The sequence below is a fragment of the Acomys russatus genome, chromosome 14 (assembly GCF_903995435.1).
Source record: "Acomys russatus chromosome 14, mAcoRus1.1, whole genome shotgun sequence".
Classification (NCBI taxonomy): Eukaryota; Metazoa; Chordata; class Mammalia; order Rodentia; family Muridae; genus Acomys; species Acomys russatus.
Window position 1 is genome coordinate 25,316,082 of NC_067150.1, and position 8,870 is coordinate 25,324,951.

Consider the following 8,870-nt stretch of genomic DNA (forward strand, 5'->3'; position numbering starts at 1 on the left):
ATCCCTTGTGGGCAGAGTGCCCTTAGAAGCCAGAAGAACACGCAACTGAACAGGAGCAATAACATCTTTTTCTGAATATTTCTATTGGTGCATTTTATTGTTACAAAGTACTGTGCTTCAGGGAAACCGTTCATCCCTCCCACTCCTTCCCTTTCACTAGACCCCCCCTTTTCTTCCCTCACTAGCCTTTTTTCTTTCTCTATTTTCTCCTTTGCTTTCATCACACACACACACACACACACACACACACACACACACACACACACACTTTTAAAAATTAATTTATTTGTTTATTTTACATCCCAATTGCTACCCAACTCCCTCCTCTACTTGCACCCCCTTTCCCTGTACCACCTTCCTCCCCTCCCCTACCGGGTACCAATCCACCCTGGCACATCAAGTCACATCAGGACTAAGTGCTTTCTCTTTCACCAAGGCAAGACAAGGCAGCCCGGCTAGGGAAATGGGATCCAGAGGGAGGCAACAGAGTACAAGTCAGAGACAGCCGCTGCTCCAATTGTTAGCAGACCCACTCGAAGCCCATCAGCTTCATATGTGCAGGGGCATAGGACCAGTCCACGCATGTTCTTCGGTTGGTGATCGAGTCTCTATGAGGCTCCATGGGCCCAGGTTAGTTGGCTACATAGGTCATCTTATGTTGTTCTTTGCTTCTCCGGCTTCCTCAATGCCTCTCCTAACTCTTTCACAAGACTCCCTGAGTTCTGCCTAATGCTTGGCTGTGGGTTTCTGCATCTGTTTCCATTATCTGCCTGGTGGAGCCTCTCAGAGGACAGTTATGCTAGGTCTGTCGGCAAGCATAGCAGAGTATCATTTATAGTGTCAGGGGTTGGTTCTCTCCCATGGGGTGGGTCTCAAGTTGGGCCAGTCATTGGTTGGCCATTCTCTCAATCTCTGTTCCATCTCTTATTCCTGCACATCTTGTAGGCAGGACAAATTTTGGGAGGAGAGTTTTGTGGGTGGGTTAGTATGTACCCCCCCTCTATGGGAAGGCCTGCCTGGTTATAGGATGTGGCCACTTCAGTCTCAGTATCCCTGCTGCTAGGAGTCTCAGCAAAGGTCATGCCCATATCTTCCCAGGATCCTCCCCTATCCCAGGTGTCCAGCTTGTCCCAGAGATACCCAACACCAATTTCCCTTCTTCCTCACAGCCCTCTTAGCCCCAATCCCCGCTCCCCAACACTAACGCCTGCCTCATTCTCTACCCTCTACCCCCTTTCTCCACCAGGTCCCTCTATCCCTCCGATTCTGATGTCTTCTATTTCCCTTTCTTAGTGGGAATCAAGCATCCCCTCTTGAGCTTTTGGGTCTGTGGGTTGTTGCATGGTTATCTTGTACTGTATGGATAATATCCACTTATAAGTGAATTCATATCATGTGTGTCTGTCTGGGTTACTTCACTCAGGATGACATTTTCTAGTTCCATCTATTTGCCTAAAAATTTCAATATTTCCTTGCTTTTAATAGCTGATTAGTATTCCACTGTGTAAATGTCTCTTTATAGCACAGTCTCTTTATATGTTCTTCTGTTGAGGGACATCTATGTTATTTCCAATTTCTAACTACTATGAATAAAGTTGCTATGAACATAGTTGAGCAAGTGTCCTTGTGGTATGGTGGAGCATGTTTTGGGTATATGCCCAGGAGTGGAATAGCTGGGTCTTGAGTCAGAGCTAGCCCCAATTTTCTAAGGAACATCCAGATTGATTTCCACAGTGGATGTACAAGTTTGTACTCTAACCAGCAATGGAGGGGTTCCCCTTGCTCCATATACTCGCTAGCATGTGCTGTTACTTGAGGGTTTTTTTTTTTTTTTTTTTTAATTTTAACCATTCTAACAGTGTAAGATGGAATGATGGAATCTCGGTCATTTTGATTTGCATTTCCCTGATGGCTAAGGACACTGAGCATTTCTTTTAAGCCATTCTTGTCCATTAAAGACTCTTCTGTTGAGAATTCTTGGTTTAGCTCTGTACCCCATTTTTTAATTGAGTTATTTGTTTTATTGGTGTTTAATTTCATGTCATCTGGGAATAGGGATACTTTGACTTCTTCTTTTTCAAATTCATCTCCTTGATCTCCTTTAGTTGTCTTATTGCTCTAGCTAGAGTTTCAAGTACTGTGTTGAAGAGAGACGGAGAGAGTGTGCAGCCTTATTTTGTCCCTGATTTTAGTGGAATTGCATTGAGTTTTTCTCCACTTGATGTTGGCTATTGGCTTGCTGTATATTGCCTTTATTATGTCTAGGTATGGGCCTTGTAGCCATGATCTCTCCACGATTTTTATCATAAAGGAGTGTTGGATTTTTGCCAAAGGCTTTCTCAGCATCTAATGAGATGATCATGTGATTTCTTTCTTTCAATTTGTTTATATAGTGGATTACATTGATGCATTTTCATATGTTGAACCATCCTTGCGTCTATGGAATGAAGCCTACTTGATCATGGTAAATGATGTATTTGATGTGGTCTTGGATTCGGTTTGCAAGTATTTTATTGAATATTTTTCATCAATGTTCATGAGGAAAATTGGTTCAAAATTCACTTTCTTCGTTGAGTCTTTGTGTGTTTTAGGTATCAGGATGACTGTGGCTTTGTGTAATGAGTTTGGAAATGTTCCTTCTATTTCTATTTTGTAGAATAGTTTGAGGAGTATTGATATTAGCTCTTCTTTGAAAGTCTGGTAGAATTCTGTGCTAAAAGCATCTGGCGGCTTTTCAGATGCCACTGTCCCTCCTCATCACTTGCTGCAGCCATGGACAACTCCATAATGTTCCTAGACATCGCAGTTGATGGCGATCCCTTAGGCGTGTCTCCCTCAAGCTCTTTGCAGAAAGAGTTCCAAAGACAGCAGAAACTGAGCACTGGAGAAAAAGGATTTGGATATAAGGGTTCCTGCTTTCACAGAATTATTCCAGGATTCATGTACCAGGGTGGTGATTTCATGTGCCATAATGGCAGTGGTGGCAAGTCCATCTATGGGGAGAAATTTGAGGATGAGAACTTCATCCTGAAGCACACAGGTCCTGGCATCTTGTCCATGGCAAATGCTGGACCAAACACAGATGGTTCCCACATTTTTATCTGCATTGCCAAGACTGAGTGGCTGGATGGTAAGCACGTGGTCTTTGGGAAGATGAAGGAAGGCATGAGCATCGTGGAAGCCATGGAGCGCTTTGGGTCCAGGAATGGCAAGACCAGCAAGAAGATCACCATTTCCAACTGTGGACAAATCTAATTCTTTGACTTGTGGACATCTTGCCCACCAGACCATTCCTTCTGTAGCTCAGGAGAGCACCCCCACCCCATCTGCTCCCAGTACGCTGTAATCTCTGCTCTCACTGAAGCTCTTTGGGTTCCATATTGTCCTCATTACCCTCCAAGTTTAGCAGGATTGCAGAATTAAGTTTATGATTATGAATAAAAAGTAAATAGGAAAAAAAAAGCATCTGGCTCTGGGTTTTTTTTGTTTTGTTTTGGTTGGAAGACTTTAGTGACTGCTTCTTCATTAGGACTATTTAAACTGTTTACTTGATCTTGATTTAACTTTGGTAAGTGAAATCTGTCAAAAAAAAATCATCCATTTTGTTTAGCTTTTCCAATTTTGTGGAATACAGGCTTTTGAAATAAGACCTAATGATTCTTTGGATTTTCTCAGTGTCTGTTGTTATGCCTCCCTTCTCATTTCTGATTTTGTTAAATTGCATACTATTTCTCTCTGCCTTTTAGTTAGATTGGCTAAGGGTTTGTCAATCTTATTGATATTGTCAAAGAACCAGGTCTTGGTTCCATTGATTCTTTGTATTGTTCCCTTTGTTCTAATTTATTTATCCCTAAGTTGATTATTCCCTGCCATCTACTCCTCTTGGATGGGGTTTCTTCTTTTTGTTTTAGAGCTTTTAGGTGTGCTTTTAAATTGCTAGTATGAGATCTCTCTGGTTTCTTTATGAAGGCACCTAGTGCTATGAACTTTCTCCCCTTTCCTCTTAGCATTGCTTTCATTGTGTCCCATAAGTTTGGGTATGTTGTGCCTTCATTTTCATTGAATTTTAGAAAGCCTTTTATTCCCTCCTTTATTTCTTCTCTGACCCAGTGGTCATTCAGAAGGGAGTTATTCAGTTTCCATAAGTTTGTAGGTTTTTCTTTTGTTTTTGTTGTTGAAATTTAGCTTTAATCTTTGGTGGTCTGATAAGATACAAGGGGGCTATTTCAATTTTCTTGTATCTGTTGAAGCTTACTTTGTAACTGAATATCTGGTCAGTTTTGGAGAAGCTTCTGTGAGGTGCTCAGCAGAGGGTTTATTAATTTCCATTACCTGTTTGATTGAATTTTCTTGTATTTCTTTAAGGGATTTATTTCTATCTTCTTTTAATGCTTCTATTGTTTTTATATATTTGGATTTAAGGTTGTCTTCTTTTGCTTCAGCCGTGTCAGGGTGTCCAGGGCTTGCTGTAGTAGGATGGCTGGGTCTGGTGATGCCATATTGCCCTGTCTCTTGTTGATTGCGTTCTTAGCCATCTGCTGGTCCCTGGTGCTGGGTGGATGGATGGTCCTGATGCTGACAGGTCTTCTCAGAGAGGAAGGCAGAGCCTTGAGCCTAATAGTGGAGCTCAGGGAACTGCAGGATGCTCACTGCTGCTGGCTGGGTGTTCCTGGAGAACTGCAGGCCTGGATGTTGCTCTGCTGGCTGTGTCCCAGGTGGGCAGGAGAGAAGCTGGGTGGGCTCTAACCTGGCTGTGCCTGGGTGCCTGCAGGCCTGGATGATTCTGGGGCTGGCAGGCCTCCTCCAGAGGGAAGATTAGGGAGTTGGGGGCGTGGTGGTGGTTGCAGCATGCAGCTCACTTCTGCTGGTTGTGTCCCATGGCAGGACACACATACTTAAAAAAAAATTATTTGTGTATATGCAGCACTGGAGGAGGTCCGAAAAGAATGACAGATCTCCTGCAACTAGAATTCAGCCTGTTCTGAGCTGCCATGTGGGTGCTGGGAATCAAACTCTGGTTCTTTTCAAAAGCAGCCTGTGCTCTTAACTGCTGAGACATTTCTCCAGTCCTAGTTCTGTTTATTTTTATATGATTCAATAAAGAATTTTAGGACCCACAAATGAGAAAACATACTCTATTTGCCATTCTTTGTCTGACTCATTTCACTCAATAAAATCCCCTGAAGCATTCTTTTTCCAGCTAATGATGTAATTAATATCTTTCTTCTTTATGGTTGAATACAACTCCGTGTGTTGTTTTTAAATTATCTGTACAGCCTAATAATTGTTATTATCGGACCTATAATTATTATTACTTCAGTGAGAAACCACTAGAATCAATCAACACTCAGGCACTTGTTATTTTTAAAGTAGCCTTAGTTAACCTGGGGACAGATATTAATCCTCTAATATGGGATCCCTGCCCCAATCCCATGCCATCTGTTTCCAATAATTTCTATCAAGCTACCTCCCATCCATAATCCCATATACTTGCTAATGTTCTTCCTCTGGGCCAAGTCCCCATCCACTCTGGCCACGTGCTTCTCTTCCATCTAACCCATGGCAGCCTTCCTCTCTTTCTTCTTCTCCTTTGGTCTCTCTTCTTCAGTCCTTCTTCTCCCCAAGATCCTTTCTGTGTCTCTAAGCCTGGGAACCCTAGCCACACCTATCTCCATTGCCCTGCCCAGGTGGGATGGCTTTTTATTAATTAGCATCAAAATACATCAGACCAACCTCCAACATCCACGTGAATACTTCACTTAAAAAAAAAAAAATCCATTCACCTACTGACAGACACTGTGGCTCATTCTGTAAGTTGGATGGTATGAACAGTGCCTCAAATAAGCATGGATGGATGTGCATCTATCTCTGTGTATGCTGACTTAGAGTCCTTCAGGTATTCAGCCAGAAGTAGTATAGCTGAGTCATATGGTATTTCTACTTTCGATTCCTAGAATAAGTTCTGTGTTGACTAGCATAGAGGCTGGACCAATTTACATCCCCTGAGCAGCGCATGAGGATCCCTACATCCTCACCAGCATTTGCTTCTGTTTATCTGCTTAATGATAGCCGTTCTTACTAGGGTGTAGTAGAACTCTCATACCGTCTCAGTTTGCATTTCCCTGATCTCTAAGAATGCTGAACACCTTTAATGTATTTGTTGATCATCTTTATGTCATCTTTTGAGAGGTATCTACTCATTTCATTATCTTATTTTTTTTTGCCTGGGTTATTTGGTATTCATTTTTTGAGTTCTTAATAGATTTTTTGTACATTATTGAGACTAGGACTCACTATGTAGACCAGGCTGGCTCCAAACTCACTGAGATCTGCCTGCTTCTGTCTCTCAAGTGCTAGAACCGAAGGTACACACTATCAGACCCAGCTTGAGCTCACTATATATTTTAGAAATTAATAGTTTGTCAGATATATAGACAGCAAAGACTTTTCCCATCCTGTAGCTTGACTTTTCACTCTGCTTTTTTCTGATTTCATGCAATTATTTTTTTTTAAATGTAATTGATTCTTTGTGAACTTCAATTCATGCACCCTAGTCCTTCTCATCTCCCCATCCTCTCACATTCACCCTTCGACCTTGTAACCTCCTCCAAAACACACACACACACACACACACACACACACACACACACACACACACACACACACACACAGACACGCAACAACAACAAAAATAAATCATAGAAAACATCTCATCATGGAAGCTGGAGCATGTCAATGCATCCCACAGTATATCTGTCTGTCCACATCTCTTCCCTTACAAATGTTCATTGCAATGAGTCTTCGATCTAGCTCAAGATCTCTGGCTTCTATGATGCCGTCATCTATAGTGGATCTTCATCGGACTCCTCCTGGTTATCCTGCTGTTGCTCCATGTCATGGAGATCCTGCAGCTTGGGAAGAGCAGGACTGGTCTTTTCACATGTCCCAACCATGTGCAGATGATATAGATTGGGGGGCGGGGCAGCTCAGAGCCCTGGGTCTGGGCCTGGGTAGTGGCTGAGCTGGTCAGCTTGCTGGCTTTCTCTTACCCACACCAGGAGGTGAGTTCTCCAGCACTGCTCCAGCCAATGTCACCATCAGCAGAGGGCAGGGTCAGCTCTCCTGCTCTCCTGCTTTTGGGGCTGCCTCAGCTCCACTGGCTGGGACAGTCTTTCCACTTCTTCTTCCACAAGATTCTGTGATCCCTGAAGGGAGAGTTTTGATGAAGGCATCCCGTTTAGGCCTCAGCGCCTACTTTTATAATTTAAAATGTAAATGTATCCCAAGAACACCATGACAAACGTTGTTTAAAGGACTGTGTTTATTGTTGTGTGGTGTATAGTCTAGAAATTCTATAGCTCAAGTTTGCATTCAAATCTTCTATGTCCTCTATGTTGGTGATCTGTGTGCTTGTCCTATCAATCACTGGGAGGCTTTGGAATCTTCACATTCAGTGGTAGATTCACCTATTTCTCAGTTATCAGGGAAAGAGGTGTTTATGCCATTCTTGTGAACAAACTCCTCTACCACTGCGAAGTGACCCTTATTATCCCTGACAATGTTCCTTGCTTTAAGGCCTCTGTTGTCTGATAGTGCTATAACTGCTTCCAGTTCATTTGGAGCAATGCCAGCATGGCTTATGTCTTGATGAGTTGTTTATGAGAGTTTCACTGTGCAGCACAGGCTGCTTCCAACCTCACAGCAACCCTGTGCCTTAGCCTCACGAGTGCTGGGATTTCAGGCACCAGGCCCACCTTTACATACTTTTAGGATGAAATGAAGCACATGTGGCGTGTCCTGAAAAGCCCTCCACAGCTGATTACTCCATGTTTTTCTATCATCATCCTCTCTAACACTCGCAGCTCCTATCAGACACCTGGGTCTTTGACTCCGGCCTTTGCTATGTGACATCTCCAATACGCTCACTTCAGTCCTATGGACACTTCTGATGTGTTACATGCTGTGCTGTAGATGCCAAGATGAAGACAAAAGCTGTGAGCTGAAGAACTCTGAACTCCTGGAATGGTTGCTCCTGCCCCCTTGCGTGGTGAACGGTTAGTTATCTTTGAAGCCTCAGCCAAGATGTTACAGCAACCTAAGATGCTTTGCTGTGCTTGCCAAGACAAAACCATTCACTTGTTTCTATGCTATTTATCCAGCATTAGGATAATGCAGAACAAGGAACTTGATCCCGGCTCAAGCAACACTGCCTCTTTTCCAAACAGGCCTTCATTTTTAAAAAGTGCCATTTGAACTAGCCAATGTGCTTGATGGTGGTAGCACCAGGCCTCAAGGCCAAAGAAGGAAGAAAGAAAAAAAGAGTGAAGGAGATACATAGTGCTGAGATAAGTTACAGGTAGTAAACCAATGAAGAAAATATATGTTTAAGAATCTGGAAAGGTGGCTTAGTGAGCAAAGGTGCTTTCTGCCAAGCCTGACAGCTTGAGTTCAATTTGGTGGAAGGGGAAACCCAATTTATACACATTTTCCTCTGACCTCCACGCAAGTACCATGGCATGTGCTCCTGTGTTCATGTCCGTGTGTCCGTGCGTGTGTGTGTGTGTGTGTGTGTGTGTGTGTGTGGTGTGTGTGTGTGACGTGTGCACGCATCAAGTGGTGGGAACAAACATTCCAGGACTTAGGGTTCTTGGGCTCAGGGGTTTGTCATCTTCATATGTCAGCCACAGAACAGCATATGACACGAGTGCAGGACACTACAGTGAACATGTTGGGGACATCACATTAGTAAAGGCCAAAGGAAAAGACTGATGGGAGATGAAATTGTTAGGGTAAGAAGTTGAAACTAGAAGAACAGAAAAGAGCCGGGTGTGGAAGCCTTTGGAGGACATTGTCAGGGGTTTTCTAAACTA

General features: G+C 43.1%; 1 pseudogene; it reads left to right on the forward strand.

Moving 5' to 3' along the window:
* Positions 1-2,772: 2,772 nt before the first annotated feature.
* LOC127198260 (peptidyl-prolyl cis-trans isomerase A-like) lies at positions 2,773-3,255 on the forward strand (annotated as a pseudogene).
* The last annotated feature ends 5,615 nt before the right edge of the window (positions 3,256-8,870 follow it).